Source organism: Lissotriton helveticus, chromosome 6 (assembly GCF_964261635.1).
Source record: "Lissotriton helveticus chromosome 6, aLisHel1.1, whole genome shotgun sequence".
Lineage (NCBI taxonomy): Eukaryota > Metazoa > Chordata > Amphibia > Caudata > Salamandridae > Lissotriton > Lissotriton helveticus.
This window is the reverse complement of record NC_136067.1, coordinates 1,939,557,963-1,939,568,121: the sequence shown is the minus strand read 5'-3', so window position 1 is coordinate 1,939,568,121 and position 10,159 is coordinate 1,939,557,963. Positions and strand designations below refer to the sequence as shown.

The following is a 10,159-nucleotide window of genomic DNA, read 5'->3' as shown; positions in this document are numbered from 1 at the left end:
ATGAAGCACCGCTCTCTCCGTCGGTACTTCAGACCGGCATCTTTACCGTCTGGGGAGGTCAAACCTCCCCAGACGGTAAAGATGCCGGTCCATCTACTAGGCCCCTCTCTGTGTGTTATCAGGCAGTTTTCTGTTGTGTGGGTCACTGGAACCCCAAATGATGAAGGGAGGTTCCGAGTGGTGACTGATGGGTGTTCGAGACCATACACATGTTTGGCTCATTCTTATTATTTGGAAAAAGTTTTTGTAATTTGGCCTGTGGTACTCGTTCCCATTCGACATCCAGATAATCCTTGCCATTTTTTCCTTGACCCTCTGATACTTTCTGTGATATGAATGCATAAATACTTTACACATTGCCTCCAAGTAAAGCCTGACTGCCTTTATGCCACGTTACCAAAAGGTTAAGCACAGGTTAATTTAGTGACTATTTGTGGTTGTCACAGATGAGGATTGTGGCTGTTGCTTGAGTACGCTTTCATTCCCCTCAATCAACAACCTAATTTCACACAAAAAGCTGGCAAATATTTAAGACCGGATATATCTGCCCCCCCTTGGGTTCATGTTTCTTTCTTGTTGGGTTCATGTTGCTACTTAGTGGCCAGGCTAGCTACCAAGTGCATTTTCAAAAGGCCTACTGAATCCTAAAGGGGTGTATTCTGAGAGCTGGAGTTGCAGGCAGCCTGCACCAGAATTCCCCTCTGCCTGCCTCCAGTTGCTCCTATTATGCTGTTGGAGGCATCTTTCCCAGACCCTTCACAACCACCAGCAGACCACCCTCCAGCTTGTATTTGCCAGGCTGCAGTGCCTCTTGGCCATCTTGCAGAGAATCTGTAGGTGGGGAGTTTGCGGGTTGAGTCCAGATATTTCCACCCAACTGGTCCTCAGGAAGCATAAGGGAGCTAGTGCCACTGGCCCTGCAGAGACTCAGCTTAGTTCTAGGGGCCAGCTGATGACAAAGTTCTTAGTCTATCTTTTCAGGTCATCAGTTGTCTTCTGTTTCCAGCTGGGCATCCTTTCCTCTGTTGTTGCCTCCTAGGGTCTTCTCAAAAGTCTCTCCCTTGTGCAGGGATTTTTTATGTGGGGTTGGAAAGGTCTAGGTGTCAGGCACCCCTGGCCAATCCTAGGAAGCCACATTGTTCCTCAGCCCTTGTCCCAACCTTCCTGCACAGCATTCTTGGTAAATCCAAGCCTTACCTTTATCTCTGGAAAGAGCTCCTCTGAGGGTCTCAGCTCCACCCCAGGTTACATCACTGCATCATCCCTTCCCACCAAAACTTCAAAAGCAAGCCACTACTGTGTTGACTCCAGAGGTCTGGCCCTACCCCTTTGTTCTAGTGGGCCTGGACTGTCCCAGCCCAGGTGCAGTGTGACAAGCTAATTAGCAGATGTAGATTTCCCCTAAGCCTTTTAATTTCCAAGGAACAGACAGTCAATCCGTGATAATTGTTCCTTTTGAGTGGGGAATGCCTTTGTTCTCTCTACTGGGAAAAAGAGTAATTAACTTAGAGCATGAAGGGGGACAAAGGCCTGAAATCTGATTATGAGCTGAGCCAGAGAAATCCTGAAATCCCATAAAGCGTAGATGTAGTGTGCTGGAAACTGTGAATTCAAACTTGGCATGCATGCCTTACCCAGTTTGGTACCTTGCTGGACCCTGTAGGCCTAAGTGGAGCGAAATGAAGAAAAATACCATCATTTGTAAAGAGCACAGCTACCTCCGGAGAGGTGTCCCGGCGCTGGGGGCTGTCGGGAAGATTAAGCGAGCTATTTCCTAGAGTCACATGGTGCTGGGCAAAGCTGCCGCCAGTGCCGGGGATCGAACCGTGAACCTCGTGGTCCAGAGTCAGGCACCCTGGCCGATGCGCCACACCTCTTCCACGAAACTGCACTTTAGGACAGACTTCACCTATATGTATAATACAGAGAAAACACAACAGATTTTTTTAGTAAGCCCTACAGATGTACACTGTAAATGCCCACTCATAATGACCATCACAGGCCAGTACCAATTCTTGCACAGCCCCTTCCGGGCCAGGATACCTGTGAGCAAATAAAAGGCTGCGCACAACAGTAGTTTCAGACCCACAGCCTGTACACATGCACACGTGTGTTCATGTGTAACCAGCCCAGTGCCGCTTATCTTAGCTGCACAGCTAAAAAGGCGGACACTGGCAGTAAACAACGCTCAGCCCATTTATCATAAATTTACTGTAAGTGAGACTGAGGAAGTGAGAATCACCCGGAGTAAAGGTCCAAAAACCGGGTAGTCAAAAGTAAAAAATCCTGGTGAACTAAAGAACCCATGTGCTACATTCAGCATCCTCAGCGCCTACAGTTAGGCCTCTTGCCAACAAGGAGCTGCAGGAAAAACATATGGCAGCTTATTTCAAAAGACAGGAATCTTTCCTCAACTCCGAGTGTCACTGTGCTAAGCAGAGCCTTTCTCAGTGCTTGGGAGTGAAACATCTGTGAAGTGAAAGTCGAGCACAGGACAGGAAAGCGCGGCCTCCTGACCTTTCCTTAATATTCCCAGGATGATGAAAGCCAAGGACCCATCTTGATGGTGTTGGCACCTCCACAGGGCTCGCAGTGTGCAGACCGGACTCTGCAACTGCAGGACGGGCGTGCCCCATACAGTAGTAACACTTCCCGCCACAGTCTGCATTAAGAGACTCTGAAAGTTTACAGGTCTTAAACACCCCCTCCCTCCCCCCACCGGACGGTTCCCCTCTCCCCTCCACGTTGCCACAATCCACATATGCAGATGTTTATCCAGGTCTTAGATCATTTCCATTCTGGAGATTGAAGAAACCATATTTCGCGTGCCAAGCCCTGACAGTGGTTGCCGCGAGCCAGAGGGGCTGGCATCCGGTCGGGAGCATGGACTCCCAGCCTGTCTCGCCCATTCCCAAAGAGGCATTTCCTCCCCAGGTGCCCGGGTCTCTCTGCCCCCTTCTTGCCCCCCCTTTCATCTGTCACACATTAGCATTCCACAGATGGTAAGTACATTTACTCACACTCAGCACGGCGGCCATAAAGAAGCCATTCAGTCTGTCTCGTGCAGACTCCCAGCCTCGGAGAGAGGAGCCAAGTTCAGTGGCTGCGCGCGCCCCCCCCGCCTGTGGCCAAGGCAGAGCACGCCCCGGGCCTGCCCCTCGCGCCGGAGAGGCATGCACGGGGCGGCCGGCTGCACGCGCTACCTGTGAGCAGGGACGTCGGATGCGAGGGACCTGCGCCGTCCAGCCCCACCTGACCGCTCGCGCTCTTCCTGGATTGGTGGCCTGGGGATGAGCGCGACCTCTGACCTTGCCTGACTTTTGGATGCTGGTGTCTCATTGTTCCGCTTGCCTGATCTCCTTGTAGCTGGTGAGTGTTTGGCACGCTTGTGAGGCTCAGTTTAATGCTTGTCTTAAAAATCATTTCTTATAATTAAAACAAATACTTATGGGGTGTGAGTGAGGGGGCTCGTAAAGCGCAGAAGTGCGTACAGAATCCCCTCCAGGCACTATGGGACAAAACTGGACTATTCTGTTCTGCCTAAACAAAATAGTAATTGTTTTTACTGCAGTGTTTAATGCCATTATTTTCTTTTTTTTCCTGCCTTAATTGCGTTAAGTTTTCATTTCACAACACTCTAAATAACAGGCGTTTCTAATACACAATCACATTTAAGACCCAGTTGTGTAGTCTTCTCCTCTGTAATTACTTCAGCATGCCAAAACTGTGAACTGGGGATCTGAGGGTTGAATATGAATAACACACGCACAGCGAGAGAACGCACGGGTTAAAAGCGTAATGGCTTATTCGGAAGGAGTGTAATCCTAGCATCACCATTCGGCTGGAAGAATGAGAGTGTGATATTGGGCAATTCTCCCTTATCTGGACCAGTCTGGGGCAGGTTGGGACATCGCATGAAGTCTGGAAGGAAGTCGGGCAGCGTCCCAGGTCGCACGTCACCTTTGAGCAGGTCATCCATGGTCCATGTATATTTTTTCATTGCTTCTTGGTACTTACAGTTTTCCTTCAGCTACTTTATAAATGCAAGGAAATAAGGTCCCTAACGCAAAGTAAACACCGAGGAGAAGGGTAGTTGCTCCTCACCGCTAATGTGGGACTGGGTGTAGATCCAAGTAAATACTTATAACAGGGGGAAAACAAAAAGTCAGCTAGCACTTTTTAATATGTTTATTTTATTACTCTAACTGCTATAACTTTGCCAGAATTTTAGTGATATGTCTTTAATGTTTACATCTAACATAGCTAGCACATTAAATAAAAGTGTCATATCTCAAAATGTTTTCATTAGGAAATATCTCCTCGTAAGTTTAATTGAATATTATTCTCCCACATTTCATATATTTTATTCCCATGGGGCGTTTCTTTGTATTCCGATTAGGTTGTTATAGATCTTATTCCTCCTATACACGTTCATTGCATCCTATATTTCCATAAGTGTCCTCTGGTGTTTATTCCCCAAATAAGTTCTCGCGTTTTGCTAAATTCCCCCACAGACTTATATTTGTTTTATTTCAATATATTGTCTCTTGTGGGGTTTCTTTCCTAATAGAACACTGGGCTGTATGCTTTGCCAGGTTTTATTTCACCATAGATTTTCATTGTGTTTTCCCCTGGGGTTGAATTGGTCTTCTTTATTGTCAAATACTTTCATTGAGTTTCAATCCCCATAGGCGTTCATTGGATTCAGTGAGTTAAGCCATAGGGTTTGATTGGGATGTATAGTATACTTGAGCTGTCATATGATTTGATTGGATTACTCTTTGCTTATCTATTACGAGGACACGAGCTCTCCGAATAAGTGCAGGTACTAGAACGGGAGCCGGATGACAAGTACTTGTACTGTACAACTATATGTATAAATGCTCTGTGAAGTGCCAATACTGTCCCACAACTAAAGAAAAGTGCTGGTACTATCCATTGTAGACGCAATAGCCCTACTGAGAAGTGTTGCTATTGTGAATCCTTTACAAACATAGCACAACAGCAGAGAAGTGCTGGTGGTGCTTTTTTTATCTCAAGTACAAAACCCTGCTGATATGTTCTGCTAGTGTCCATTACAAGTCTAATAGTCCTACTGAGAGAGTTAGTATTGGTACTATGCATTACAAGCTTAGCAGTCCTGCTGAGAAGAGGAAGTATTGTGTGTCCAGTCCTACTGTAGCAGCTCTGCTGATAAGTACTGGTACTATGCATTACAAGAGTAGCAGTCCTGCTGAGAAGTGCTGGTGGTGTGTGTCTATCACAAGCACAAAACCCTGCTGGTGAATGATGATAGTACATTTTTGTACATTTGTTGATGATAATGTGGCCACGTTTATTATGTATTGTGTATAAATATCATGTATTTTGTTTATCTTTTATGATGCTATTGCAACGAAATAAAGATTATTGAATTGAATTGAATGATGATAGTGCTCATTACAAGTGTAGCAGCTATGTCAAGCAAGGCTGTTGTTGTTTGTCTAGTGTTAGTATAGCAGTCCATCTGAGTCATGTAGTAATGTAACAGCCATGCTGAGTAGCGTTGGCAGTGTGTGTCTATTAGCAGTGTAATAGCCCTGCTCAGTTACAATGATTGTTTAGCAGCCCTGCTCAGTAGTGTTGGTAGTGTGTGTACAACTAGTGTTGCAGTACTGCTGAGTAGTGTTGGGGGTGTGTACATTACAAGTATAGCAGCCCACCTGAATAATATTGGTAGTGTGTATCTATCACTAGTACATCAGTCCTACTTGAATGTGTTGGTAATGTAACCTTTAAAGAGTGGCAGCCCTGCTGAGAAGTGCTGGTGGTGTCTATCTATTACCAGTACAGCAGGCCTGCTGAGAATCCCTGTTAGCATGTGTCTAGTATTAGTACAGCCACTGGGCGAAGTAGAGCACTGGGCTTTTGTTGCAGTTATCCCCCCCACGTTTGCCCCTTTTTAGCAACTAGATGCTGATTTTCGACTTTGACAGTGCACTACAGCCTGCTAACCTGACCTCAGTGTTAGAGCTCCTTCCCTAAAACAAGTTAAAGTCTAATTATGCTACAATGGGCACAAGACTTTAGCATCCCTGTAAGCCCCTAGTAAATGGTACTCCAGGTACCTTGGGCAGGGGAACTAAAGAGGCCCCAAGGGCTGCAGCATATCTTATGCAACCCTAAGGGACACACATACAAATTCCACACAGACTGCCAAAGCAGGCTGCATGACATGGTGCAAACCATGAGTGAAAACACAATATGACACACTTCTGTGTGTCAGGCCATGGTCACTGCATCTAATATATATACGTCGCCACAACGCCAGGTTTGTGATCCCCAAAGCAGCGTGCAATATATTGTATGTGAGGACATGTCCACATGAGCAGATCTGACCCTGTGATATCTAGTTCTATTGCTAGGTATTTCAAGTGAGCAGGGAAGCCATGTTAACGTATGTACTGGGCACTGGTGAACACGAGTTCCCCAGCTACATAATGGGGTCACTGAAAACATATGGTGTTTGCTGTGAAACACCTCGTATTAATAAACCCACACTGATTCCAGTTATGGATTTATTCATACATGCACCCATACAGTACCTTAGAGGTACCCCCTCAAACCTACCAGACCTCTAGTGTGCTAGCAGACTGTTTCAGTTCAGCCTGATGCCACAAGTGAGTTTCTGGCCCCCAGGGGTGAGAGCTTTTGCTCTCAGGAGGTCAGAAATAAAGCGTGCTCGGGAAATTATGTTTACACCCCCTCCCAAAGGAAGACCTGCTGATTAGCATTCACAGGCAGGCGAGCTTCAAAGAAGTTACCGCCTTTGAAATGCAAATCTGGCTAACCTCACTGGAGACAAAGCTGGCCTCCTTTCTCCAGAGCCCTTTGGCACCTTGACAGGTGGGAACATTAGCTAGTCAGGTAGATGTGCCCACCCCCAGTCTAGTACCTAGTGGCCTAACCTGATGTGGGTATGAGTTTTCTGAAGTCTCCATCTTTGTGTTGACCCACTTAAGAATTCTGGGACAGGCTTATGCCCACTTCTCGCTGGAAGTGGTCATATAGGGGGAGTAATGACCCCAGGGGTAAGAAGCCCATTGGCTACTACCTCTCACTCTCCTTAATACCCCTCAATTGAGTATTTAGGGGAACCCCTGATACCAGGTCTTCAGATTTTCCTTAGGCAAACAAGAAGGAGTAGAAGAAGAAGACTGCTGACCTGAGCATCGAGAAGCACAACTGACTTGGTGCCAAACGTGCCGGCCTGGGCTGCTGCCCCCAACCCTCGTGGAGCATCTGACTCGTCCAGCAGCTGTGCAGACCTCAAGAAACCAGGAGGGCTGCCAATGCCTCTCAAGTTGCCAAAGTAACTACCTTGGAGTAGAGGTGCTACTCCCCTGCAGCCGCAGGCACCAAAGACGCAAGGTGCGGTCACCCAGGATGCCGCTCCTCGGCCAGCTGGATGCAGCAGCTCCCCAGGAAGAGCTATGACAAAGGTCTGTCAGATACCACAAGATATGGTGACCACATTCTGTTGGCACTTACATGTCATGCAAACAGGAAATGGGTACTACACAAATACTGTTAACATAACATAACAGCATAACATAATCAGCTGTTTCATTCGAAAGTACTGACATGTCAGTACATACATTTATTTGCCAATAACTCTCTCCGCAAGTAGCATGACAGTTTCCCTCACGTCATTCCACCACATCTAATTGTCTCTAGGCATCTTTTACTGCTGTGGTTTCTGGGATGTTCTGGCTCTGCTCGTGCCCTGCGGCATTGTGTGTGTCTGTGCCAAAGTCCCTGCTAGTTTATGTGCAGTCTCCACACCACAGAGGGCTTCAGGATGTAACCAGCAGCTCTTACACACATGTATTTCATTTCAAATCTTTTGTATTTTGGGTCCTCCTTAAATACCAGTAAGCCACAATAACCACAGTAATGGCATCAAATCTGCACTCTTGTGCCTTTCACAGGGTTTGAATGTTTACAGATGAATCACTGCAGGGCTGGTGCTGAAATTTCACTTTGAGATTCCAGTAAAAGAGCACTAAGCAGATGTAGGAGTTGAAACATAAAGTATATTCTGTACAATGCGGCTCTGTTCAATCTAGACCACAGTAACATCCTGAGTACATACTGTCTGTGGCAGCAGCGCCCTTGTCTGCGGTCATTCACAGCATCTGCAAAACCTCTGCAAAGGGACTGGTTCTCAGACAAACTCAGGTATAGGGCCTATTTATGATATAATTATAGGGCTGCAAACAATGACCCCACATGTACATGTGAATCATACATTGTAGTCTTGTTGCATTGCTGCTTAAATGTGCGGTACACTAAATAGTAAAAATAAGTTACATTGAAAAATTGTATTTATCATATCGAGTTCCTATTACTGGAGAGATTATGTATCTAACAAACAGTAGATTTGGACTTCGCTTTTATTTAACACTTTGGAGGACCTGAACCTTGTATGCCAGAACAATGCTGAACTTTATAAAAAGTAATGAACAAATGTGATTACATTGAACACAGCATGAATAATCATAAAACATAAGTGTGAGAGGCTGGCTTACTATATGGTGTTCACTTATGTAAGATTAGCACCCTGCACTAATCCAGGCAACCCTTAGGGTGATCTTAGTGGTCTTAGACAACCTTCGAAAGCTCTCTAAGTAGTAGCTGTTTAGAGCAGCCTTCAGGCTTAGTCCAGAAGGAGTGTAAAGCAGCTTGTTTAACCAGTACTTAATCTTATGGTATAGGTTAAGTGGAAAAGAACCACACAGTGTAGGTATACAAATATGTATTAAATATTAACACTCACTAACACAATGTGTTAACTCCTATCCGGAGATACAAACACAATACTTGCTCAATAGAATACGTAAATAGCACAGAATACAAAGTGGTCCCCTGGGGGAGACCAAACCGTATACTAAAATAGTGGAATGCGAACTACGACCTAAAGTGAGAATGGACCCAAAAGAAGTAGAAGAGCTGGGGATGTAAGGAACCACCCAAGGTGAGTATTTAGGAACCCCATGGAGGTCGTGTGGAGAGTGGGAACACGACGGGTGCTCAATGTTAGTCAATAGGTAAGTCGCGGGTGCAATTTTAAAGAAGAATGACCCTTCCCAGCAGACTCTGACGAAACATTGGAAGATGGCAGGTTGGAGAGTCGCCTCCCCCGAGGATACCCCAGGAACCTGGAAACCTACGCCAGGGTAGCCGGGTGCATAGATGCGAAGTGATGTTGGAAACTGCAGTAGACCACAATGGAGGATTTCAGGAAGATGTTGCTGGTGAAGAAGGTGAAAGTGTCCGGTGGAACCCAAGGGTAGATTCAGGAAGAGAGGTACGTGCAAGCACAGCGGACACCGTCTATGCCACTCAGGAGTGACCAGGAGGCACTGAAGCCGAATGCCCACCAATGTAGGAGATCCAGGAGAGTTTGACCATGCCCTTGAAGTTGCAGCTGTATGGACCAGGCGAAGCAGAGGAGGACCAGGAGCCGTCCACGAACTCTCCCACGTTGGATGTCGAGAACCAAGGGGTCAGTGTCCTTCAGTGGCACCAACGAGCCTTGGCAGTGGCAACCAATGTAGTATAAGAAAAAGTTGCAGTGCCAGGACCATCAAGGTCCAAATGAATCACCAAGAGCAGGTAAGTCAGAGCAGGCCTTGAGCAAGCAGGGGAGCTGACTGGAGCCAAAGAAGACCCTCAAGGGGACCCATGGGCCGAAGGCAAAGGAGTTGCAAGAAGAACTCGAGCAGCTCACCAAAGGATGGTGGCCCACAGTGTAAAGAATGCGATGCAGGCGAAGCTCTTGGCTGCAGGAGATGCTTGAGGTTGGTGCTTCTTGGAGCCTGAAGATCTCTGGAGGAGAGAGTCAACAAACCTTGGCAACGGCAAGTCGGCGCAGTGCACGGCGGTTCCGACGGTGGATATTGGCCTTAAACTCAGTGACAAGACAGTGCAGGCCTCGAGGGAGTAGTAGAACCTCCGCTTATGTTGCTGAGCCTTTTGGAGTTTCTGGGAGCCCAGGATCAGCAGACCGGTCAGTTGTGTTGCGGTGCCTGCAGATGCAGGGGAGTGACTCCTTCACTCCAAGGGAGATTCCTTCGGGTGTCTTGGATGTCCACATGCCTTGTGAAGAACCTGTATG

At 46.8% G+C, this 10,159-nt stretch overlaps 1 protein-coding gene across 1 annotated transcript in view; it reads left to right on the top strand.

Annotated features, from left to right (window-relative positions):
* The first annotated feature begins 3,137 nt into the window (after positions 1-3,137).
* The window catches only part of LOC144761972 (uncharacterized), a 263,089-nt gene continuing 256,067 nt past the window's right edge, over positions 3,138-10,159 (top strand). The window contains exon 1 of the mRNA XM_078647141.1: positions 3,138-3,369. The gene's annotated coding sequence lies outside the window, so the exon portion shown is untranslated. The remainder of the gene's footprint in view (positions 3,370-10,159) is intronic.